Source organism: Dromaius novaehollandiae, chromosome 2 (assembly GCF_036370855.1).
Source record: "Dromaius novaehollandiae isolate bDroNov1 chromosome 2, bDroNov1.hap1, whole genome shotgun sequence".
Lineage (NCBI taxonomy): Eukaryota > Metazoa > Chordata > Aves > Casuariiformes > Dromaiidae > Dromaius > Dromaius novaehollandiae.
The window spans coordinates 4,406,164-4,433,209 of NC_088099.1; the positions used below are offsets into that span (position 1 = coordinate 4,406,164).

Sequence of the window (27,046 nt, forward strand, 5' to 3'; positions counted from 1 at the left end):
CTTCAGGTACTCTCTGGAGACATCTCTTTCTCCCAGGTGGCTCTTTAGAGCTCTTGGATGGCTCTCTTATGGCTATCTTGGACATATTAAAGTAGATGAGATGAATCTCACCACTGTTGACTTCCTGCAACAGAATCAAGGTCATCTGGTTTCTGTTCCTGTTGTGCCACTCAGCTATTGTGCTTACTGCTCTCTTTTCTATTTAGTTTCCAAAATCTTTGCAGACCTGACATTAGCAAGATATCCAGACCACAGTTGTAAGCTTTTTTCTTTTTTAAATAGATTTAAGTTAGAGATAGTAGAAATATGAGACTTGACAAGCTGGTTGAAAGCTTTTTAGAAAAATGGAGGAAGGAGAAGTAGATATAGTTTTTTCTTCTTTTTTCAGTTAACCTGGCCGCTACTTTTCTCTATTATTATTCACCCCCCCCCCAATATCTAAAGTATTGTACCCCAAAGTAATTTGATTTGAAATTGCCTTAGAGGTTTTGGGGATTATTGTTTTGGAATGGTTTGGGTGTTTTTGTTCGGTACCTTCATTCAGATCCACAGGCAAGCTTCCATACAACAGTATATGTTTGTGTACTTAAAGGCAATGCACTCCTTACAGAGCTCCCTTAGGAAACCTGTGTGTCTGTATAGCAGAGAATGGTGTTTTTCAGGAATGCTTTGAATCCTTCAAACGATAAAGCTGTTTGAGTGTCAAAACCTCAAAAACGGAATATCTGCCCTGTATTGTCTCCAGTGCCTGTTGCTGTGATGCACTGTTTACCCTTACCTAGAAGAAGAAAAAAAAACCATTTTACATTTGTGTATCTCATGTGTGTATTATTTTTATAGTCTTTTTCTCCCTCCTCCACTTCTGCAAGCTGTCTAGTCTCTGCTTGCCTGTCTTTCCGAGGACACCCATTTTGGGGGAAAACACAGGAGGAGTGAGCCTTCAGCAGCAGTGGAAAGAACCAAAAAGTGAAGCTAAGTGGGCGAAAACTCACATCAGGATAAATTTAACAGGACAATAGCAACGCACTGCAGAGACTGTAAGGGTGGGCAGAGGAAGAGCGAGATGGTGGGAATGAGACTGCATAGGAGTAATCAAGTAACATTTGGAGACAACCTTCAGACTACTGTTAAAAGCAGCCCTTGTGAGGGACCAAACACACTCACTACTTTTGGAAGAGCAGTTTGTGAACAGGAAGAGAATGAGTCAAAATGCCAGTAGATAGTGCAAAATAGTTAACAACACCTTTCTGTTAAGCATAAAAAGGAACAGCTTCATATCCCCTCCCATTTAATACCATCTGTCTCCAGAAACCCTTGGCAGTCTTCAAGGTTTCTTGTGGATGCCAAATTAATTTGGCCTCACCTTGTATAATGAACTAGATGAAAGAAGTACAGTCTCAGCCAAGCAATTAAGAACCGTACCTTTTAGAGGCTGGCTAATGCTGTGAGTATTTAGAGAGAGTTACAGGCAGAGAGCTGTCTGGTTGCATTGCAAGCATAAATGATCATTAGATGAAACTCAAGCAAATATGAAACTCCAGCATACAAATGACAGAGCCATGGATTTAGAATGGACCAGACATGTTTGCTGCTGTTGTAACCCCACTGGTGTCTTGTCACAACAGACATATCCATGTTTTTAAAAGGGGAGAAAGTGTTTTCTGGCTTAAACACATGCTTGTAAATGTGATAGAATATCTCTTTGAGGAGATTGTGACTTACAATATCATGAAACTCATCTTAATGTCATTTATGACAGTGCAGTTACCAGCTGCCTGCTTTATGCCTCAGGCAGGTGGCTTTGTCCCCAGCATGGGGGACATGGATGGCATGGAGGCAGCAGGATGGGATGCTACTCTGGCAGTGATTTTGGTTTCTGGGCTATGAAATGCAGTAGCTAAAGAATAGACGTGCCTTCCATTATGCCACCTCTCCTCTAGGGACTCTAGAAGAAGGGCAGGGTGGAGATAGATATCCACAGCTCGTAGCTGCTTCAGTTAACCTGTTCTGAATCATTAGAGATGGTGGACGATCTTCTTCTAACTGACACAGGAAGATGTCAGGCACAAAGGCAAGAGGCTCCTCTGAGGCACCCACATTTCTCTGCATAGAGAAACACCAAGTACGTAGCATTTGTGACCAGACTGTGCTCACAGGAGGTCCTATAAGGCTGTCCATATTTATCTTTGTTTCTCTTCATGGAAGTATAGAGTCAGGACATGTTTTAACAATAAAGAAATACTGGTTTGCTTCTTCCCATCTTCTTCCTGAGTGTCACTCAATTACTATAGGTATCACCCAATACCAGATAGACCTCTAGTCTCTTCTAATAGTCCTTCCCTTTTACCATCTGCTTTGTCTCTAATGCTGGATAGTTTATGTCTTTATTTTGTCTTTTTTTCCTGGCACCTGCTTTGTTTTTTAAACAATCAAGCCCACAGTTTTCAAGAGAAAAGTTTTCATACCATTGATAAAAGCTTAAATGAAAGTTTGATATTTTTCTTTTCCCTTTTCCAGCCAAATAGACCTGCAGTGTTACCCATGACCAGCAGTGTTCATTGGATTCAACCCCCAAGGGCAGTTTTCTAGGAAAGGTGGAAGAAATAAATATTGAGTAGTCTGTGATCATCCCTGTATTTACCTGTTGCACTTCCCTGAACTTAGAAAAATGACTTAGTACATTTCAAGGTTAAGGCCCCAAAACTCTGATTATAAGCTGGGTTTCACCTCAGACAACTTCTGTTGTCTAAAAATTGGGCATCTGATATAAATTAGCTATTGAGGTTTCTTCTACAATCAATGAGAGGTATGGGTCTTTCCAGGAGACAATTCTGCATCCAAAAAGAGATTGTAAGATGGACGTTATAAAACACAGTCATTAGATTTCTCTCCCTCTCCCTTCCTTCCCTTTTATGCCTGAACTTTCAATGGACTAAAGTCAGTTAAGATTAATACTTCCTCCAGTTGCCCTGCTTAATATTAGGCTGAAGGAATATGAGCCAGTAAGTTTTCATTATTCTCAGTTCAGAAACCTGTGAAATCTGAGCAGCTAAGGAGAGAGCAGTGCTGTCAGGGATAAGAAACATGTAGTTTATTTTGTTCGTGTATAGCTTATTGTGTTCATATTTTAGTTCAATGCACAAATCTATTCTGAAGTTAAAGTTCACTTGCTTAGACACTCGAGAACATTAGTGAAATAAACTAATTAAAAAGCTGATATAATTGACAGATCCCTGTTAATTCAGCCCTCTCAAACCTATGCAAAAAACAATTGCAATATGCAAATGATGATGATCCACCTTAATGCTATTCCCTATTAAATGTCAGAGAATGAAAAATGCATTGGATTATTTTCCTTTTCTTATTCACATCATGGTGATGCTCCAAGGATATATCGAAATGTCACTTTTCTCAGCCAGCTTATGGACAAAGCAAGTGACCCATCTCATCACTATAGGTACAACAAAGTCTGTTTCACAGGTTAGCCACCGACAAGGAAAGAGTAACAATAATTAATTCTGTTATTATGTACTTCAGGATTTTTCTGAAATTTGCTTGTCTTCTCTTGTATTTGTGATAATGAGAGACAGGCATATGAGTTGTAAGCCTTTGAAATGCTTAAAATTTGAACATTTTTTATTTTACTATAAAAGTGACATTTGCCTCTATGTTGTACAGGACAAAATAGGTGAATATTATTATACAGTGTCAGCATAAATCACTTTTCTAGGCAATTAGCATGTCAGGGGAGAGATAATGGGTAGTGACTATAAGCATCTGTATTTACCACAAAATGTTGCAACAATATGGCATTCTGGTGTCCACAGAAATGGCAAAAATAAACTCCTAAAACCAAAAGTTGGCATAAGAAAAAATTGCCCTGAAATCACATACCTTTGTTGGTAATACATGAGCATAACAAACTCTAATAAAATAAAGCTTCAATTTTTCTGACTCTTGGGGTTTTATTAGAAGTTGCCGTAAGAGTGAACATGAGATGTAATTCACACATGCCAGAGCTAATGCATGGAAACTCTTCTCTCCTACCTGCACATACAGTGATTAACCCTACTGCTTAGCTCAGTTAAGTATTTCCCAAATTCCGTTTCCATGTGCTTTAAACTCGAAGCAATAGCCCCGTTTATCCCTTTAAAGGAAACTCTGCCTATAACCCGACACATTCTTTAAAACACTATCTGAGGGTACAGCGTATGGTTATGTCCAGCTCACATGTGAGCCATTAGGAACACATGAGAGGAAGAAATACGAACTGAAGGGAGGAAAGCAATATATTTCTGTGTTGCCATTTCCAGTTGTTTCTTCATCTGCCATGAGAATAGGATACGCAGTTTTGGAGCTGTCGACACCTTCTCTCTACTCGGCCTCTTCATTTAATGAACCCCAAACATGACAATTGGGAAGGCTGATGTGAGTTCTTCCAAAGTGAGAACAGAGTCAGGGAAAACTTGAGAAACGATGGAAGCAGTTATGGAAAGCGATTATTTGAACACTTTTTTCACAGACTGTTTTCTGCCCATTTGTTTGTTTGCAACACGTACATCATTACAGAATCCCAGGCTGAGCCTCAGGAAAAAAAAAAAAAAAAAAAAAAAAAAAAAAGAGTAGATTTCCCTGGAGAAAAAAAACAAGAAAACCTCAGTTCCACGAATCCTTAAATCCAATAGTCTAATGGGGGAAAAAGAAAAAATGGTAGGTTTGACACCAAAATAACAGGGTAGAAAGACAGGGAGACAGATCAGGTGTGCTGTCCAGGGCAATACTAATATTGCATGAAGCTCTGTGGATTTATAAGAGTGCTAAGAGGTGTCAGCTGTCTGTCAATGTTGAGAATAAATACATTTCAATATATTGATCTTTCAGAAAGAAAGAAAAATAAAACAAAACAAAAGTTGCCACTGGTAGTGTGCAGAACAAAAATAACAATAGGAAAGAACTAAGCTCTGTCCGAGAAGAGGGGGGACATAACACCTACCAGTTTCCCTGTACTGATTTGATAATGAGTTTTGCCCTGAAAACTGTAAAATAACTGCTAGAGGATGATAAAAACTGCCTAAGCAAGAAGCCAGGTTAAACTGAAAACTATATAAAATAACTGGAAGCTTGGGAAAAGGCACTGTTAGTGCTCCTCTTTGCCAGGAAGATTCATAAAAAAGAGGGGGAGATGGGAACAGACAGAAACAAGGCAGTGGAGATTTTCAAGGCTTTGTTATTTTGACCTCCCTTTTTGGGGAAAACTTGTAGTAACATCTGCTGCTTTTGCGTTGGCTCTTCCAGCTTTATTACCCTTTCAGTAGCCCCATACGTAGCAGCTGTAGTTCCTCACAGAGGTTTTCACCTTTGTGCCATGTCAAGGCTCCTCTAACAGTTTATCCACCTTACTCCTCTGGAGAACCAAGGCACTGGGCAGCAAAGGTCCATGCCGCAAAATGGAGCTGGTCTAGGTAAGCTCTGAGCTTGTAGGTCCACAGTTCACCACCCTGGGGACTTATCAGAGGCAGTCCAGAAGGGCCCCGGTGGTCTTCTATCAAGGCCATTTTTCTGTCCCCAGCAGTTTTTGTCGGTGGGAACTGTCTCATCTGCAGCTGCACATGTGAGGAGATGGCTCTGCCTACGCCTTGGCTCTTCCTGCAGGAAGGGATGTGCGTGGAGCCTGTGCATTGCGCTCGGATCCATGGTTCATGCCCAGAGGTGCCTGCTCTCCCTCCCTTACTTTCCCCGGGCTCCAGTTAGGCGCAGGGAAGGCCAGCTCAGATCTCCCACTCCTTGCTGTAGGGTGAGATGCATCTCAGACACCTCAGGCCACTCAATAGCTGGTAGTTGGCAGATAGTCTCAGATACTCTACTCAAAGCAGGGGGCAAACACCGCAGGACACAGCTCATCTATCATCAGATGAGATGAATTACCTTATTTTGGCTGCTGTAATTTTCTTTTGGGATGTAGAGATCTTAAATACCCACTTTCAGACTGTTACAGTTAGGTGAGGAGAACGCCAGTTTCAATTATTTGTACAAAATCCGAAGAGGGCCAGTATCGATGCGGAGGCTTAAACACAATCTCCTAACATAGGATATATTCCCATTGCATGGCCTTTGTCTCTGTGTCAGTGCCCCAAATCAAAAGCAGGGCAATCCTCTGTAGTCTCAGGCACCTACAGACCTTTAAGTCCTGAAGAACCATTATTTTCAGACAAACGAAGGAAAAAGTGCTTTGAATGCTTTTACATGAGAATGGGGAACTTGTATTAGTTTGTCACTTCTCCTCAGCCTCTAAGGGTGTGAAGGGATTTTGCTCAAGCTTAAACATAAAGTTGACCTCTTTCAGGGAGAGACCGTGTGGAGGTAATTTCAGTTCAGAAAATTACTGTTTTGGAAAACTGAGATTAAAAAAATACAGAATTTAGGCTGGTTTGAAACCTTGACTGTAGCATCATGTGCTATCACTTTTCCTGTGGAAAATACTGATTTTAACTGGCTTATCTGATCTGTGGGCACTGTCTCTAGGCATTTTCTGTCACCTAGCATTAAACCTCTAACGGTTATAGCTCTAGTAATGGAGAGCGATTCATTCTGCTGCAAGGTAGATGTCCAGGAGGAATCAATGTCTAGAGTTGTCTATCTATGCTATTTTGAATGAGGGTAGAAGCTTCCTGGTGGGATCCTATAAAATTCTGTAGATAAAGAATACACCATAAGTAGCTCGCTTAAAGAAAAAGAGTGATTTTTTTTTTCCTGTTAGTCCATGGGGATTAATGATGATAAGCATTTTCTTTAAGAAAATGTCCATTTTAGAAAAAGAAAAAAAAAGGCTACTGAGCAGATAAAGAAATGTAGTATACTCAGCATTTGTCTTGGGAGAGAAATTTCATTTTCCATCTCTTCCAATCATAAGATTTACGATAAAATGTGCAAGGACTGGGAATAGCATGTCCAAATGGAGAAAAATTGAACTCTTGACTGATTTCATGCCCAAAAGGCATGAAAGTTGACTTGAGTGACCAAAACTAAAAGTTTTCCCATTTGCATACTGACTGCCAAATTAAAACAAAATAAAATGATCTACTATTTGTGAATTATATACATACATACACACACATATATATAAAGAAAGAGAAATCCACAAAACCACCCAATTATCTACAGGAAACTTGTTGCTTAATAAGTTTAATCAATTTTCCTGGACATATTAACTGTCCACAGAGATTCTTCAAGATTAAATTGTCTTTCTCTTTGGGGATTCAGAGTAAATAAAGCCTGTAAGTGTGTTTTCAATTAAAATGATTAACATCCAGCCAAAATTCAGAGAAAACAGATGGAATATTCAGACCAGACTAAATATTTAGCAGATGAGAGTTGGATTCTACTACTTAAATCTCTAATTCAAAGCCCAGTGAAGGCAATGAAAGCTCCCCAGTTGTCTCAGTAACATATATAGTAGATATGAAGTGTTTGCTAGCAGACTGTCAGGATTGCAGACAGAGTAAAGTGAGTCAGTGCACTGAGCTAGAGAAAAAGTGGTTTCTAGATTAGTTTCAGCCAATAAGCTCAAGAATATCAACCATTTTAGCCGACGGTCATTTTTCAGGGGATAATTGTCTTAATAGGCTATGGCCAATTACCATGATACAAATTTAACATGAAAACTTACCAAACCAGAGAATTAGAGGTAATTATTCCAAACAGGCCTTTAATTTTTAATTCATTTTCAACAAATTATAATTGTGTACTAACCCACAAGCATTTCACTCCCAGGGAGTTATGCACAGTCTGGCATGAACAGATGGTATTTGTGGGGTGATGTGTCCATCAGAGCAAGGGACATTCACCTAATCCATAGAAAGCAGATGTCTGCAATGGGCCAACCATCCTACTTTCCCAGTACAGTGACAAATTGATCACCCTCAACCACCAGTGAAGACATAGACTGTGAGTAAGTGATACAAAGAAAAGAAAAAAAAAAAAAGCTCCACTGGAGCCAGAAACAACTGCTGCCATGCAAGTGAGTGAGGAACATGCCACTTGTTAGATATAACCTCATCTACAGTATTCTGCTGAGGTAGGTTGCTACCAGGAGTGTGAAGAAGTGAGAGGAAGTGCTGGCATAAACCCACGGTGAAATTCATCTGCGCTGCCATTAGAGGCCTAAATATTTGACGTCTAAAACTGAGGGACCTTAGTCAATCCAAAGAAATAGGATCCTCCAAAAAGCAATTCATCTCCTCCTAGGATGGATATTTCCGATTATGTGAATCATGCCCTGGAGGTACCAGATTTCACCTCTGATTTACAAAGGGACCCCACGGAGACTAACTCAGGTACCTTAAGCTTTAGACAGCAAAGTGCAGGCAGATGAATCCTTCCCTGAATTTACATTTTCCACCGGTACAGAAAGGATGTTACTTTGGTGATGGCTCTCTCCCTTGCTCCCCAGCTCTCTCACTTACCAGCAAAACCCTGTTTACACCAGGGAAGCCCATTTTACTCCAGGTACTGCGGAAGGGCAGGTCAGCTCTTTCTTGATATATATCAAAAAATAAACAAGGCCAGCATGAAGCCTAGAGACATTAAAACACAGCAGTTCCTATAATCAGCAACGCTCAAGGAAATGGCGTGGCTAGCAGCTGAGTCACAGACCTTCTCCTGACCTGGTAACACAAGCAAACACTCATCTACAGGCAAGTCAAATCGAGCCTTAGTCCCAGGGAAGCTTCGGCTCCTGTGTTTGCAGCCAGAGGAAGGTATTTAACCATGTTCCTCAGAGGTCTCCTTCCCAAGGGCTGCACCTTGGCCTTCCCACATGGGCAAAGGGTTTTTCTTCAAAATGCAAGCACATACCCCAGCCTGAGAAATAGTGGCCAAACCAGTGATGCCTGCTGAAAATACATATTTGGAAATATATCTGCATTCTGTTATCTGCACAAAGAGAAGAGAGTCATGCTGCTTTGGGGGAGATGTTTTTGTGATGAGCAACGGTTGTTGATGAGAGCATGAGTCAGATATAGCAAATAAAACAGCAGCAGTGAGTGAATTAAGGAGCTGAGAATCTTAATTTCTCTCGCTAATCTTGTGTGAGAGTCTGACAGTCTACTCCTGCTGAACGTCAGCACTTTGGATGGTTTTAAAAATCTGAAGATTAGCAAACTAGTATTTTAAGCAAGTTTCCAGGTTCAATCCTGCAGGCCAGGCTCTGAGGCTAGTGACGTTATCTTTTGCCTTCCTAATTTCAGAAAAGCGCAGCTGAGCTTTTCTGAGCTGACAGATGAATCTGGACACTTGGGATAGAAATTCGTCTATCTAAATACAATGTCTATTCTCCCTTCACTACTGAAGGTTCATGGGTGACTAGCTCAGACATCAAATTTTTAAGTCTCTGAAGTTAGAACAGCTGAATCCTGTCTTAAAATGTCCTGGTAGCTAGAAAGTTTTCTTAAAATTTAATATAATTTCTGTCTCTGTATCATGACATTTTCTCCTTGATCTATATTTCTCTTTTGTTCTCTATATCAGAGTTGTCCCTCTAAATATACATGGTTGTCCTATATTATGTTCTATTTATATTAACATTCTATATTCTCTATGTGTTCTATATCCATATTTCTTTACTTAATTTTCTGTATTTCTGTAATACTGGGCATGAGAAAAAAAACCCTAAACTTTATACAAAGTATTTGGTGTTACCCGCACTTTGTGGACTAAATCTAGTTTTTCCAACCTTTTCGCTCTCAAATTTCTCTAAAAGAAGAGAAAGAAGAAAAAGAAAAATCAAAAAGCAATGTTCTGCTTAAGCAGGCTTCTTTGGAGGGCATACTAAGAAAAAAGAAAATAAAATTAGATTATCACATGCTTTTGTTCATTTAAATTCGTCCTTCTGAAAATACATGGTATCTCAGAGACTGACTTTATATCCATCCATCTCTGACTAACATGGTCTTTGGTGCCTAATGTGATGACACAACCCTTTTTCCTTACATATCGATCTGAGGTGAATAGCAAGTGGATTGTGGACTCTATTCATCCATACAGTCACGGTGCTAGATAAAGCTTCCTTACCCATGTGTGGAATATTTTTGTAGTTTCTCTCTTAAGCAATCTGAGGGTAGACTAAGAGGAATAAGATCAGTGTACTCTTGGTTTGCTGGCCTAATTAGGTTTTTGGTTGCTTTTCTGTTTTATTCTGCAGTAAAGGTTGTCTTTTTGATTTACCATCTCTACTGGGAAAGGCAAATATAATGTACAGCAATTTTTTACTGTTCAAATTATTTTTTCATTATTCTGTGAAATTTTGGAGGCCGCATTAGTTAAGTTTAGTGATTATAATATTTCTAAATTGCCCTCTTTCCAACCAGAAATAGAACACTTAAGAAGAGCCAATATTTTCCCTAGCCTGATGATCGTATTTCTTCTAAACTTATTATATCATTGCTATATGATTTTTAAGGGACTGGATATAACACGAGGAAGTTTAAGGAGAGTTTGGCTCCTTGTTCTGCTTGACTGGTTTCATGAACCTGATTATATTTTGTTTCAAACTAGTTTGATGCCATTGTAATTCACTGACCCAATGAAGTAAATCTTCATTTTTCCCTGTTACCGATAAAAATAAAATTGATTTAAAGGTTTTCAGAGATAACTCAAAACCCTGACTTTTCATGTCCTGACAGTTGTGCTGACCTCATGATTAATTAAGTGTCATAACTTAATTAAAAATTTCTACCCAGCTTTGAAAAAAAGGGAAAAATTCAGATCATTTTAAGGAAGACTCACTGTGAATGATAACTATCCCTTTGATTTCAGCTTGTAAAATGCTTTAAGATTTTTAGTCTTTTGTAGCACTGTTTACATTTAAGAATTGCCTGAATTTGATAGTAAAATAGTGAAATTGGAAAGGAAGAACACTGCTGTTATTTTTAAATCTCCAAAGGCTATTTCTTGCCTCTTTGGGTCCTTGTTATAGCAATGACACTATATGAACGAAAACATTCATCACACGCATGGAAAGTGCCACCATCTAAACCCAAACAAAGCCTGATGATGCTCATTTCAGGTTAAAATTATAACTTCAAATTCATGGTTGAAATGGCTCCGCCTTCCATTTGTTCCCAACAACAACAACAGCAAAAAAAAAAAAAAAAAAAAAAAAAAGGGGGAAAAAAGCTAAGTGGAATTCTCAAAATCTTTTGGCATTTTTTTCTTCTAACTAACTGCAAAAAAATTACCAAAAAGGCCTGACTTTTGCAAGAAAAAAAAGAAAACACTGTTTGAGGTTTTTTAAATCTCTCTTCTCTCTGTATGTATATCTTTGCATACATATAGTTTTGGTATATAAATTATCTGTATGTATATATATTGGTATATAGTTGTCTCTCTCTATATCAAGTATTCATGTAATTCAAAACATATTATATATAATGTTCTCCTTTGTTTTTCAGAATTTTCAGTCTTTTCCTTGAAATAAAGGGGGAATGCAATCCATAAATTAAACACTATTACATTATTTATTGTAATATTAGTAGCATTTTAAATAAAATACTTGCTAATATTTTATTTATTTGATATTACCGAACTTCAGGAAAGATTTTGTTCTGCTTTGCATTTTGGTATGGGGACGATTTCTTCTAATGTTCCAGAAGAAAAGAAAATTACCAGGTAACCACATCATACAGGGAAGTCATGAAAGGCTCAGGATCCACTGTCTTGTGAACTGCTAGAGCCTGGAACAGACACAGGTCTAAATCTGTCTCAAGGATTCTGGGTTCGGTTCCAGACTTTGCTTCTGGCCTGCTGGGTCACCTTGAGGAAAATACTTAAAATACTTTGCTTGGGATAACTCTCTGTTAAATGATCTGCTCTTTGAAATGAGATTTATGTTTGTACCGCACTTAGTGCAAGTGACTTCCGTCTGGGGTTTCAAGGTGTTTCTGCAGTACAGCTAATAAATAATAATAGCGCACAGCCTCAGTGTAGGTTAAAATGCACATTGGCTTGGAGGTGACTGTATATAGAGGAAAAAAGATAATTGTTCCCAGGTTTCTAAATTTAGCTTTGATCGGGATGTATTTTTGGGCTGCTCTCATAAACAGTTCAGAAAAGTCATGCAAGTGCCTGCCTTTCACATGAGCTTCAAAATAAATATGCACTGTTAATGTCAACCAAAGATTTGTGCAGAAACTGAATAACTGAATATTTGCCTTCAAACATGGTGCAAGCAGCTGCTTAAGGCATCTGAATTGCAATGTCATTCTTAACCTGTGTCCTCAGTGCCTGTCCTGAGGTTTTCTGCATGCTGAAGAAGCATCACATTGCAGCTGTATCAATAAAGCACTCATTGTCAGCAAATCAGCTGAGAAGCTCTTGCAAATAATCCTAAAAGTCATTTCATTTCCAGCAGTCTCTATGACTTACTCTCTGCTACCGCGGCACTGACCTTTGCAAGAAGTTTTCTTTTCCTTATTCTGTCTCAATCTTAAAGAAAAAAAAATGCCTTTCATGAATTTCATCTGGGAGAAAAATATGACTAGGTGCGTATTTTTCTTAAGAATCAGATCGAGTGGTTTTTTTTTTTTTCCTTTTTCACAGTGTGATAGAGCCCAAAAGAGCTGATGAGCTTGGCCCTAAATAAGGCTTTCTACAAACACATCAAGGGCAAGCCTGGAGCTTTGAATGCAGGTAGATAGGGCAAAACAAAGTGAGGGTGGAAAGAAAGGTGAAGTTAGGCTGCCCGGCTCAGATTCAGCCACCTGTATTTGATTCCTCCCACATACAGATGTCCAGGACTATTGGGGATGCTCTGGAGTAACCCATCTGCCCTGCCACCAGAAAGCTTTCCTTTTAGGCTTTTCCTTGCCCAACTCATGCAGATGTCATCCGGAGGCATCCCAAATCTCTGTGCTTAGGACAACTGAACCAAGCCTTGGACGTATAATATGTAGGTCTCTGTTTCTGAGCTAAGTATAAAAGTGGCCATTTTTTGTCAGTGAAAAGCAAGACCATGCAGTCAATGGAGAGAGCTGATGAGCTGAACAAGCGACTTTGCGTTAGATTGAACTGAAAAGCTCTCTCCACCTCATTGATCGTATCGGTTAGATGTCTGCTGTTTACAACTGGAGTTTATGCACTGGACTCACCTATGGACACCTACATGCAGACACCTGCATTTAAATATCCCAAATCAATCCCATTTAAATAGACCCAAATCAGGAGTCCCCTCCAGTGGATATTCTTTTTGATTAACCTGCTTTTTTTGAAGTGTCTTCCATTTGTCTTACTTTCACAACGTCTGAATTAAACAGTCCCATTCTTCCACCTTTACATTAATGTAGGAGAAATTGCAGAGAAATTGCAGAGAAATGAAGCTGAGGATGCGGTGAGTCTTTTTCCCCTCTCTACTTTGGTCCCAGAGATGCTCTTTGCTTGTAGTCCTCATCATCCCCAATTTCTTCCCGTAAACACAATTTGTTGTTGTTTTTTATTTTCCAAATAATTTCCATGCCATCCTAAACAGGAAGATTCAAAATAGCAGGTGATATTTATATTGAGAAAATCCTTATTCAGTCAAAAGAAAAAAGTTATGGACATGTCCAGACATTAAGAGGTGTTTTCAGTGAGCATTGACTGCAAGATGTCACCATAAAATGAATTTTGTTTCTGTCCGTATTCCAAGGAAGAAATAAATTTCTGGCTGTGACACATCCTTCTGTGCAATGCTACTTTGGATTTAATCCCATCAAACCTTCATGTATTTTGGCAGCTCTGACACGATTAAGCACAAACATGGGTTTGAAGAGTTTCTCACTAAAAAGAAATTTAATTAGAAGTTACTATAGGATGAAAATACTCTTTGAGGACAGATCGAGGTAATAGGGCTACAGACAAGTTGACGAGTAAAGATCTCACTTCTATTTAAAAAATAAATGTGCTAACTTTTAAATATAATTTCCTAATCATTTGAAACGCACAGCCTTTTGTATGTTTAATAGCATGTAAAATGCGATAAGGTTGCCACCCAGAGAAAGCAGATGCCTGTCAGCACATTGTAATGAAAGCATCAGCTGTTTATGGTCTGTGAGTTTTCTATGAGAAAGTGGTAAAAGTTGATTTCTTTAAAATTCATAAAATGGCTCAATTTAGATCTAATTAGGTTCTCCCTTTGGGTGACATAATTTCAAGTTTACATTGGAAAAAAAGCAGATATATCATGCCTGCATTTGTTCTCCCCTGTTTGGTAATTTATGTAAAACAAAAAATTCAGCATTGACTCATCTGGTGTCCTGGTTCCATTAATATACTGCTGTGCTACAGTGGTTCTCAAACTGGACAATAACTACTTCTGTATGAAATGCAGTACATTTATTTTGGCCACAGAGTGTTTTCTGTCTGTAGTTTCCTTCTGAGCATCTGGATTTGAACCATCTCCATGCAAAATTCAAGAAAAATGATACAGCTTGTCTGTCTTGGCTCTACCTCTAGTCACAGGTTATCTCGAGGCAAGATCTATAGTTCATTGTACAAGCTCCTGACTCTCTTCTTACCTCCTTTTCCATCGCTTCTAGGGTTACAGCCCTGGGAAAATGAAATCAGTAGAAAAAACAGCAGCTGCATAATTTCTCTTTCTACTTCTTTCACTTCTTCAACAGTTCTAGACTTTCCTGATTATTTACATTTCCTGATCATTTACTCTTAAGGAGAAAAAAAAAAAAATCTCCTCCAAATTTTCTTCCAAGCTACTTCCTTGGAAGACACTTGGCAAGGTAAATTTACTGTGCTGTTTGTCCTTCATGACTTTCCATCAGTTCTGACTCAGTGAAAAACTATGTCATCTTCCTGGATAGCAAAGTGGATAATGTTCTTTAAAAGATCTTGTAGAAGAGATGCTCTTGTCTGGAGGAATTTGCACTAAAGTGGTGGACTTGAAGTACATGAAGCGGTTTTCATGAAGTACATGAAAAAAATGTAAAGTTCTGATCTTATGTATTTCAGATAGAAATACATCTCAGAAATTCAGACACTTGCATTTATGCCTGTTTTCTCAAGCTGCACAGTCATAACTTAATTGAAAGACTCACCTCATTGTCTCTCAGTTCAGCAATTACAAAAAGCCACTCTTCAAGCTCAACCACTTTCTGGGGTCTATAGTTCACCGCAGGTGGGATTTATTGCCTTAACTTAGGTATCTAACAATTACATATCCAAATCTAAGTAGTCACCAGAGATGCCCTTGACTGTCAGTAGATAGATGTTAGCAGACAGGCCAATCTCTTTTTGAGGTGGCTTGACCACAGAGACAAAATCCTTAACTAGCTTCAGTTTAGATATCTAAAGTTAGGGGAGATGAATTCCACCTTTACTGTTCAGATGCAGCTCTGCTCCTCGAGTCTTGCCTTCCCTGTAGTCTTTCCTGCAGAAGCAAGGTACATCCAGGACTGCTCAGCTTTCAAAGCTAGGCAAGAAAAGGTACCTTCAACCCAATATAACAACTGCAGCATTGTAGTCAAGGGAAGCACAGCATGACTATAAGAAAGATAAAAGAATAACCAGCAGCTTCCTAACACAGTGACTGGTTAAGTCTTCCCAGGGAAATTTAGATGTGTCATAATGTAGTATTTTTAAAACATATCACTTTTAAGCATCAGCACAGGAAATCTAATGTATGGAATAGCACTAACTGGCTAGGCCTATAAACAGAGAGAGCTGCAAAATTCCTCATGGAAACCTGCATTTATTTAAAGGATTTGTTGATAATAAGATCATCACAATCATCTCTCTTGATCTAGCACAGACCGCACTCACTCACTTATGCCTGAAGCAGAGTTTATATATTTAAAGAGAAACCTGGGCCTGCTTGAAATATGTCAAGTGATGCAGGCATGCTCCATTTTACCCACTCCTTTCAATTCCTGCCTCTAACTTGTGTGCCATAACTTCTTTCAAACTTCGGGAAGTGCAAGCTTTGCAGTTTTGCCTTTGCTCAGCATAAAATCTAGCATCAGTCTGGAGCTGCTGAGAACTGTGTTCTTCATCAAAGTCCTCAGCTGCTATGTCCGAACACTCAGGTGAGAAGCTTTTGTGATATCTGTATCACGATACTTGCATATGCCTGCAAAATGTCATTAATTTTATCTTGTTTTTTTATGGAGAAAAAGCAAGACCTATTTGGATTATTAACAGATCAAAATACCTGGGATCTGTCATACTTATTCTATATCTTGGTATCCCACTGCTTTGTTGTGAGCTGTCCAGTCTGACTGACTTTACTGAAGAATATGACTTAGCTGACTTGATACAGGCTTCTGCATGATGTTTGGCCTAAAAACCAGAAAATGAGCCTTAGTCCTGCTTCATTTACTAGTAGAGATGTAATCATAATGTACTATAATGGGTGTAATCAGACATGACTGTTTTCCGAGTTGTTGTCCAATCACTCAGCCAGAGCATACTTTGGCTACTGATTTCCTGCCAGGGGTTTTCTTGAACTTGCACGCTTGTAGGGATCAAGGACTTCTCTATGTATATCTGTTAAAGTGTGAATCAGACTCTTATTCTATTTTTCATGTTTGGTACAAGTCTTAACAAGTCAATGAGGCAAGTGGAATAATAAAGCATAAATCTACCCCATCTGGAAAATTTTTAGTCCAGCTTTGCGTACTTATCTATACTGCAGCGACAGTTAGAAAACCAAACTGACCTCCCCGTCCCTACTGCATGAGACTCTGCCTGCCCCTGCTCTGAGAAAATGACCATTTACAGAAGTCAGAAAGGAAGTATGTCGTAGAAAGGAATTCTCCAGTTTAAAGAAGAATGAGGCCATCAGGGATTAAATGCTTGTCCAGTGGAGCTTGGAAAAATAGCTTGTTAGTTTGATTAATTGTTGCTAATTATTAAGTAATTTTAGCATAATTTATTGCTTCCTCACATTGCTACCAAGCCACTATAACTACAAAGAGATGGAGAAGAACCAGTAATGTGGGTTAATGAATAATCCTGGTACTCAGATAGACTTAGAGTTTATTATTCTTTTATTGCCATATTCACAACAGCTGTTCTGTACAAGTAAAAATGAAACGGAGGAGTTCCCTTTCTAGGTACCTGAGAGAAGCTGGAATAGTACCATTTACATCTGCCTGGCTTCCTCCCAAAATTTACCAGCCTCGTCCCTACTGCCTGCTGGCCCTGGCTCTTCCCTGAGCTACGCTTGGGCAGCATGTTGGAGCAGGTGAGCAGAGAAGGGTCAAAACTGTACTGGGGCTCTTCCAGCACATTAGTGACATGGATGGTTTTGGGGCACTATTCAAACCTGAGTCTCAATCCTTGAGCTGATGTAATCAAGACTATTTACCCCAGTTTTGTATAAATGTCTACAACAGGAGAGATGAATCCTCCTTTAGAGGTCCTATCTCTTTTTGTTGACTGTGCAGTGCACCTAGACAGCCAGCTCACATTAAATATGAGCATTTTAAATCACTACAGTCTGGGGATACAAGCCCTATCCAATGTGCCTGGCTTTGCAGTTTGCCTGACGTCTTTTTTTCTGGTTCTCAAGGTTTTACAGTCATTCCTTTTTTTCTTTCACAATAACCTAGTCCCCCTGCGTCGTGACAGCTAGCAATATTCACCCCAGCTCTTTGCAGCCCAAGGCAGATGGCTAAGCTGTGTGGTCTGTGCAGAAGAAGAGAGGGTCCTTCAGAGAGCAAATCTGAATAAGCACCCATGTAACTCTGACTCACCTGCAGCAGCCTCTGTCTCTATTGACTAGAGACAGTAGATAAGCCCTACTGTCCAGGAGTGTGAAGAGTGCTAAAATGAATCTGTTTTGTCACTTTAGAAAGTCACTGTATAAATGTGTTTTAATTATTTAAGCCCATGTCACAAATTAACCACAAGACCATCCTTTTTTTTTCTTTTTCTAAGTGAGAACATATTTAAAAATTTAAAATCTTACTGTTCTTCCTCTACTTCTTTTTTGGCAATGAGTTCTTTAGAATTTCATACTGAACAGTATTTTAATACTTCTCGTACATATATATCATTATAACAATAGGATAAGCAAGGCTTTTTAAAAGAACCCCAAGTGGTAGAAAGACTGATGTTTTGTTTTGAACAAAATATATCATAACCCTTCTGTAAATTTTCAGCTAGAGATATAATATTACCTGTGAAAAAATAAAGTTTTTCAGGAAAATCCAGGCTTATGTGCATGTATTTTTTTGGCAATGAACTATACTGAAACTCTGACTATCCTCTCTTTAACCTAGACGTGGTAAAATACTCTTGAATTGCAGCATGTGAGTTCTGCCATCCTAGACAGCTGTTAGGTTATGGATAGTTTGATGTCAGGGTATGGATTCCTGCCCAAAATGGAGAGAAAAGCATTGTCTGTTTCAAGAAAAATACATTCCCATTTTGAGAAGACAGACTAACATCTTTCAGCTTTCATAAGCCAGTTGAGGTCAGGTCAGGAACGGACAGCAAGAGACAGTGAAGAAGAAACATCCTTGTGCTGGAAAGTGATGTGAACAATGTGCTGCTCAAAGGACTTCTGTCTAACCAGACAAAAGACGGTTGTCCCCAGCACACCTCTACAGGGAGGTGCGGTCAAACACCGTACATTCTGCACGGCCAGTTTTTGGTTTCTTGGCTGGGTTCATGATGGGGCTAAGCCACTCCAGGACTGGGGACAGAAGGTGGAGAGAAGCTGAGACTGGGTGATGTTCATGCTGTCTAACTTGGGCAACTAATGAAAACACCTCTAATTCAAGAGGCAGTATATGTTCCTCCAGAGGACAGATCATAGAGCCAGAGACAATGCCGGGAGTCTAGGCTCGTAGCAGATACCTACATCAAGGACAAACATACCCCCATCTTGTGTCTATCATGACCATTGATCTCTCTTCCTACAGGAGTTGGTGCCTCTTTGAAAGTGGAGCTAAGAGAACAAAATGTCTCCTCTACCAAAGAGCTGAGACTGCTGCTTTGTGTAAGGATTGCTTATGTATTATGACTGCCTGAGGCAGTCAGTTGGTAAAATCCACAAATAATGAAGACTGCAGGAACCGCAGCCCTACAACTGCCTCCTAGCTGAAGGGCCTAATCACCAGGATAGAGGCTGAAGTTTGCTTCTGGCTGGTCTCTTCTGTCCCTTGATGTGCTCAGAGCTGGCTGCGCAGCAGTGCTCAGCAGGGCTGGGGCGTGTGCTCCTCTACCGCTGTTCCTGAAGCCTGGGACGCGGGTTTGAAACCTGCAGACTGAGGTCGATCCCATACTGAGGTGTCTCATCTCCTAGGTGAGGGCTCCAGCCCATGGGCAGTCACAACGAAAAGCAGAACAGCACAGAGAGAAACTGGAGAAGACCAGCCTCCTCCTTTAGTGTCCAAACCACCTTGGATGCTAAATCAGCTCGGGTGAGTTTTCATGGAATTAACCCCTGAATTTAGGGCCATCAGTTCCCCTGCTGTAGTATTTGAGGGGTCTAAGTGGACTGTGAAATACTTTCAACTGTCTCTGTGAAGATGGTGATTTTTCAGAGCTTTTTATGTTGCTTAAACTGGGGTGCTTCAAAAGAAGGACGAAAAGCATGTGTCTGATATAAAAGTCACCCTTTTCTCCTTCTATGCCCACTGACAGTTTTCAATACCCTTTTTTGCAGCAGAGATTCAAAAAGCAAAGGCAAAAGAATATTTGATTTTTTTTTAATGCGAGCAAAGCAACTAATTTTCTCTTACTGTTGTTCTCAGAGATGGATTAAATGTTTTGTCTACATTGAAAATTAAAAAAGAGAGAAATCAGCATGAGCTAGAAACCTGGCTTGGACCGTTTCAGGCCCTAATGGTTAGTGTGGCAAAACTATAAGTTATGAAAACTGGGTCTTATAAAGGGGAGTGTCAGGCAGGTGTAATAATAAATGGTCAGCCCAGCCCCACCTCTGGTAAAACAAACATACACGGGAAAAAAAAATTCTCCTCTTCTACTCCTTTAAGGGTTAACATTCTCCAGTTTGGTACGTGTTTCGAAATACTGAACTAAAAATAGTACAGTTCCTGTAAGTTGTTTTAACTGCTGGAAAAGATAACATTGCAAGGCAGGGGGAGAAGGGAAAGTCTTTCTCTCACACATGCACAGACTCATACACACACAGCCATTTCTGTGAATAAAAAAAAGAAAAAGGAAGCCACTGTTATAATGCTGTTTGCTCAACCAGGCTTATGTTGACAGTCACTGTGTAATTGTTTGGATTAAGCCCTGCGGGTTTCAAGCTGAATAAAAGCCATGTTTATCACAGCATCCATTTAAAAGGGCTTCCCCCCCCCCCTTTTTTTTTGTTACTTTGCTTTCAAAACTATTTTCTTGTGTCCTAGCAAAAGCAGCCTGCTAGCAGGTACTGTGCTCCATCTTTTCCAAAATGTTTTCTGCATTCATTTGAGGAATAATAGAAGGGATGCATTGACTGTGTGACTGTTGGAGAGCTAGGGTTTTCGACAATTGGCATTTTCTTCTATGTTTTCTGCAATTATTTGCCATATAAAGGAGAAACCTGTTATTTCGCTCACAGAAGCAAGCAAGCAAACAAAAAGAAATACGATTAAGAACCTAGGGAAGAAAGACAAGCAGAACAAACCCCAAAGGTGTTAGTACAGTCATAAAGGCAAAAAAAGCTAAGATTTTTAAAACAATAAAAATTGCAGTCTAACAGCAAATTACTCTTTGGCTGCCATGGAAAAGAATGAAACCGCGAAGGTGAATTTCATCACCTCTAACTTAAACTGTCTATTCCCGCTCATCAGCCAGGACAGAGAACCTGCATATTCTCAACACCTACCTATGCTGTAATGATTCCCTTCAAGGAAATGCATATGTTTCTGCAGGGAGTATAGGGGGAGCCTAAATAGTTTAAGGTATAACAGAAATCTAATTGCTGGATAGCTGAGGTGAGCTAAATCTTGCCCTGAATAAAACCATACGGATGACATATAACCTGTTCCAGCTTTCTCTCCATAACTAAAATGTGCAGGCCTTCGAGGCCAAGAGATACCAGGTGGTTTGTATGATCTCAGATAAGGCACTTGCCTCACCCCATTTTGGCTGGTCTTTGAAAGCTAACACCCAAATTGTATGATCCCAGTTGCTGGACTAAATATGAATCTTGCTCTCTCCATCTGTGTCTTTGTATATAGCAGCTTAAAAGCTGCTCCAGAGAGAAAAGGGAGGCTTCTTAGCACATCTAAGTAGGTGCTGTGGGAAGAATATGCCAAGGCTTCTTCCAGCTTCTTCTTGAAGAGGTCCAAGGGTGGCTGACATTTCTCAAACAGCTCTCTCCTATCAGAGAGCTGGCCTTGAGCACAGCCAGCTGTACTTGCAGGACAGGGGTGGTGAGCTCTTGGCCCTGATACAGGGATTGCTCTGTGCCCTACGATGAAATCACACTGGAATGTCACATCCATCCACTTCAAATCTTTTTCTCTGTTCTTCTGCACAACAGGCTGTTGGGAATGGTTCTTGATGCATGCTTGCTCCTCAACCATGCCCAGGTATTATCTGAGAGTGTTAGCACAGGCCAAAGCACTGGTGGGACAGGAGGTTACTCAAAGACATACAGTTTCCTCCTCCTGTCTGCACCATGAAACATAGGAATGAACTTCCAGTGGTCATACTGGTTGTGTTGTGCTTGGATATGTTTGAGGAACAGGCACTGAGCACTGAAGTTGAACTGAAATTTTCCTTTGGGAGTGGGGTCTTACCTGATACCACATTTTGGGCTATCAAGAAGAAAGATACACTTTCTTTTTACACTTTTACACTTTAGATAAATTTTACCTCATTTCTGTGGCAGCCCCGATGTCATGATTTTGAAGTTTCTGTGTTAGAGGTTTCATGGTTGAATTAAAGCAGGTGCTATGGAAACACATAAACTCCAGCAATTATGTCTTAGATAAGTGAGGCTAACACTTGAATGCTTGTTTAAATATGAATGCTACAGTAGTAGTCTGTCTTGGAGACCAAACATCCCCATGCAAGGTCCAAAGTTAGTCTGGAAGACCATAATAAATGATACACCTCTGGTCTAAGGAGTCCTTACAACATTTTCAGTTCTGAGTATCATGATAAGAGTGCATGACAAGCATGAGAAATATTTAGGCTAGGACAGTAAATGTAAGTATGAGAAAAAATTAATCTACCTCAATAGTTCCTGACCGGAAAGCTAGATGGATTCATGTCAGAGAGCTCAAAGGAGTTCCCTGAGATATCTCTCTCTGAGATACCATACCTCAGTTATAAAGTTAATGAAAGCATAATAAATATGGTCTATAATACAGACTTTGCAAGCTCTTTCACAAGAATCAATCCTATTGACTTTAGTGCACGTGGGGAAGGAAGAGCTGGTAATGGTGGTCAGTGCCTTTGCAGAGTATCTTTCAGGCTCAAGGTCTCACATTTATTTTATCCTAAGGCTATTTTTCTTTACTGATCCAGTGGAAACAAGCTGAAAAATCTTTTCGTTCAGTCTTCACCTGAACTGCCGGAACACTGCACATCAGTCAAAATGACTGATGGCCCAACTCAAATACGAAGAGACTTCTGCTGATTATTAAGGTATTAACACTTAAGATGATGTCTCAGTTTAGCAACACAAATGATTTTGTGTCTTTGTGTTGTGAGCAAATTTATACAGGAGCACAAATCTATTGGGTAAGAATATTCATTCAACCTGCTCTGCTAGTGTCACAGGTGCCCACCACTCTGCTAACGGGCCGCTGCTTTCTAAAACTTTGACAGTGCTTTGTAGGACCTGAATACAGCTTTTGGCACTGGCAAGAGATATCAAAATCAAAGAGAATGAAAATAGTTCCTTATACTCAGATTTTGGGGATATGCTGTCTTTGCCGTGAGGCAACGTGAAAGATAGATCTCTCAGCAGGGGATTCTGCCTACAGAAAAAGTTACCTAGAGTTGAGTGCCTAGATGTTAGCTGAATGTTTAAGCAGCCAGTAGGTCACCTGACAGTAACCATCCTGCTTGGGCTGTCCACACAAAGGTATCATACACAAGTGCCATAGTAGATGCCCTCAGGTAGGTATAAATCCTTGTCCTCAGCAGGTACTTTCAAAGAACAAATGTCTCTCGTAGGTCTGACCTCATATATGCCAGCCCCCTGCAGATACTTTTAATGATCTTGTCTCAAATGGTTCTTCGTGCCTATATTTGTGCAATGGACCTGAACCTGAAAACTCCATTGACTAATGGGGATTTATACCATTAGTTCACATATGGACCCTACAAATAGCTGTTTTAATCTATGACTCACACTCCAGCTGTCTCCTCTACTCGATCCACAGGCATTGTGAATTATGGTAAAAAGTGTTACTGCTCTGAAGAGCTGTGGAAAGAGCTGGATTCACTGCATGGGCATGAAAAATTGGTACGGAGCCCATGCGCTTGGATTCAAATACTTCCAGGAACATCAGATTTACTGGGTTTGCAGAAACCTGCACACACAGAGCACAAACACTCCCTGTTTTATGCACAAATACTTGAGCTCTGATGCACTCCAGGCAGAATACTTTCCTTTCAACCTCGTGGATTCTGTCTCATCCAGTGTCACCCTGACAAGGTCTCCTCTCTTCTTTAATCCTCTGGCAGTAACTCCCTGCCAACTGGACTGTTTTTAATTACTCCTGCATCTGCCTTCCTACGTAGCTGTTCAAGCACAGGAGTTTGCATTCAGACATTCTTCTCTGCCTTTGTCTTAGTTTTTTTTGGTGCCACACACGTTGATTTCCACATGACCCTGCACTTCCCTTGATCTATTACTCTAAATGCTTTTGGATTTATTTATTTATTTATTTCACACTTAGTTATGGGAGTTGTATGTACCACTGTGGATGACAGTCAAGTTAGCATTGCTGTGAAGAAAAAAAAAAAAAATAGCAAGATGAAAGGAATTTGTTCTGCAGGAACAGAACAGGGAAACATGGCTTGGGTGAAAAAATGGAGCAATTAGTCCTGCTACAAGCAACAAAGATCACCGAGTTGTTGGACGAACAGATTCCAATTATTTAACAATTTGATTCATTTTACCTTATCTAATTTAATGAACTGACTTTCTCATATTTAAGTAATACCAGGGCAGACGTCAGTGTTCTCAGTTTCATTGCTCTTGATTCCTGGAGAAAGAAACTAAGAATAGCAAGGCATGCTCTGGGAAAGTCGCTGATCTGACCAATTGAATGTTAAATCTAAGGCACCCCTTGAGTGAAAAAATGAACTTACTAGTTTGGCCTCTTTCCATTCCTGATGGATCTGAAATCTTTCCATAGTGCTTTTAACCAGAAAACACATATCTTTTTGCCATGCTCAGTTCTATGTTTGATGAGTCTTTACTAAAGCTTTGGCATCTAATGAAGCGTTCCATGTAGAGTCCTAGAAAATTCCTAGAAAATACATCAGTCATTACAGAATGCTAAAAGAAATCACTTTCTCATGCCCAACACCTAAATTTCCGCAACTGTAATGAAAAAAGAATTACTTACACTTTCCAGCACTTGTTACTCATGCTAGTTCTCAGTTTTCCTCAGAGATGTAAGCAGCAGTCATTCAAGCACTCCATATGTAAGATGGCTCTCACACAAGTGGAATTGACTCATCTCGCTTTGTCTTCTCCATTCAGAAGTACATAATTACCTCTTGGATGACAGCTTTGAGTGATGGTTTCTCTACAGTTGAAGGGTAGCTGCCAAGGACAAATTATTTCACTGACTTATCCTAATGATCTGGGACCCATTTTGCAAGGGTTGAAAATTACGACTTCTAATGCTCACAAGAAAGCCAAGATGGTGGAGAAGAAATGGAGCTTATAGGATACAAACTTGTAAAAGTGTAGCCTTTGCAAACAGCCTCACTGAAAGTGAACTCAGACTTTCTTCTGACCCCGTCACTGGCGTAAAAGAACATTACCTGAATTTCATCAAGTTCAGTGATTGCTCTTCTATCACTGTGACAAATGAAAATTGGTGCAGAGACCTCTTTTCAGTGAAGACTTTTTCTCAGCTGGCTACATGGCGAAGGGACAGGAGGAGCTGTTGAACTGCCCTGGGATGGTCCTCCTGGACTGCAATGAAATGAAATGAAATGAAATGCAACTCAGAGACTTCTGACTGAGAAAGATGGGAGGTGGGCCAACGTGATTTGACATTTTTGATGCCTGTTAAGAGCTTCACATTTCAGGAAACTTGTCATTTCGAACTCACTACCTTGAAGAACAGGCAGTAAAGGAATGCCAGAACAAACCAGATTGCAGACAAAAGCTTATCTGTATTTTACTGACCATTAAATAGTTACTTTCTGTGGGGCAAACTCTCAGAAAATCTCACTAGTGATTTTTTTTATCATTATTTTTATTCAAAGAGTAGTCCTCTGTCCTCCTTCCCTCCCTCCCTTCCACCTTTTCTCCCTTCCCTCCTGGTCATATTAGAAAAGTTTGTATCCCATAAGCTAAATGCAGGAAGCCAAAAGTAAGTTTGGATCCTGGTTGTGAGCACATTGAGATAGTTTATTCAGAACAACTACCCCTGGACAAATCTGAGAAGGAAGAAAGAATTTCTCATCTTATTTAATCTTGCAATCTCACCGTCTCATCGACAAGCTGCAAAAAGAATCCTCCTCAGCAGGTGGTAAAACATTGAGAAAAACAGTCACTGAAACCATAACAGTGGAGTGGATGAACCAGTTAAGATTCCCGCACATAGAAGAATAGGCCTGGGAAAAACAATAACAAAAAAACTATTTTATCAGGAAAATTTCTGCCACACTTCATTAGAATACTGGATACAAAATACTCGATTCTCATGCACTAGTGAGAAACCAAGATATTAATAAAAGATAAAAAGTACTGACCCCAAAACATCCCTGAAGACCAGTCCTCGCTGGCCAGAATGCAGGGCAGACATTTCAACACTCTCCCAGGAAAGCTGCCAGTTGCCCAGGCGAGGAGCCAGTGGCGCATCCAAACGGAGCGTGATGAGAGGGCAAACGCTGCTGGAATGTGGTGTGTCACAGTTCCCTGGCTTTCCGGTATGCTTGGCCATGGAAATGACCCACAGATGGATGACACAGAGTAGGAATGAGTCCAAGGTGGAGCAGGATGAGGATGCTAGCACATCCAAGAAGAGGCACCAGTGTCCGTAACACGCTTAGTGCGTTTTTCTTTTAAGGTGCTACTTTCCACCTGGAGTAGAAGAAGGCTGAGAAGTTTGGGCCCTGGCTCTAAGTTTGGTTTGGGGGCACTTGGGTGTTGGAAGGAGGAGTTGATCTCAGCAATGAAACCAGGGTGAAATGAGTGAAAAATAGAAGGATCATGATGGAAAGAAAGCTTGGAATCCACCTCTCCTACATAAAGCAAGCTAATTATCTTAAGCTCCCATTAAATTCAGTGGGATTTGTAGGATTTTTTCAGCTGCTCAGTTCTTCAAAAATTAAACCATCTGAAGTTATTCCTATAGCTTCTAGTGGGAGTTTTATCTGTATCCTTTCTAACAGATATTATACTATATTTAGTGTACTCATTGCAAAATTCTCCTATAGCTTTCTCTGTGTATTGGAAGAGGGAGTGTAATTCCTTTATCCATGAATTTGAAGTGTCATCACATGTGAGATTAGAAAAAGACATTGAAACATCTAGTCCTCTGGATAACACAGGCAAGAGAACTGCCCAATTTCTCTTCTGCTGGGCCAGCTGGTAAGAGTGCAGCTACAACATAAGTTCTGTGGAATTTCAAGTGAGGGCATAAGTCCCCAAGAGAAACAAAATCCACAGATTCCTTGGTGATTCATTTCAATGAATAATCATTCTTACTAATTATTCTCTGATTTCTAATTTTAACTCTATGTGGTTTTCTCTACCAAGAAAAGCTTCTGAGAAAAATATCAACGGGACTATCCAATCATCATTGTTATGGTCTTATATAAAAAACTAATGTTTTCAGCAGTTATTGTATAAACTCTGGATGGTGGATGATAACATAGTAGGTCAGGAGGTCTAGAT

General features: G+C 39.9%; 1 long non-coding RNA gene across 1 annotated transcript; it reads right to left on the bottom strand.

The window, feature by feature from the left end:
* Window positions 1–26,084, bottom strand: LOC135327272 (uncharacterized). The gene is made up of 5 exons (XR_010387372.1): window positions 25,900–26,084; window positions 25,634–25,761; window positions 24,961–25,114; window positions 24,537–24,736; window positions 1–124 (listed from the first exon to the last, which is right to left on the bottom strand). It is a non-coding gene; the product is annotated as an uncharacterized LOC135327272 (long non-coding RNA).
* Between the last annotated feature and the right edge of the window lie 962 nt (window positions 26,085–27,046).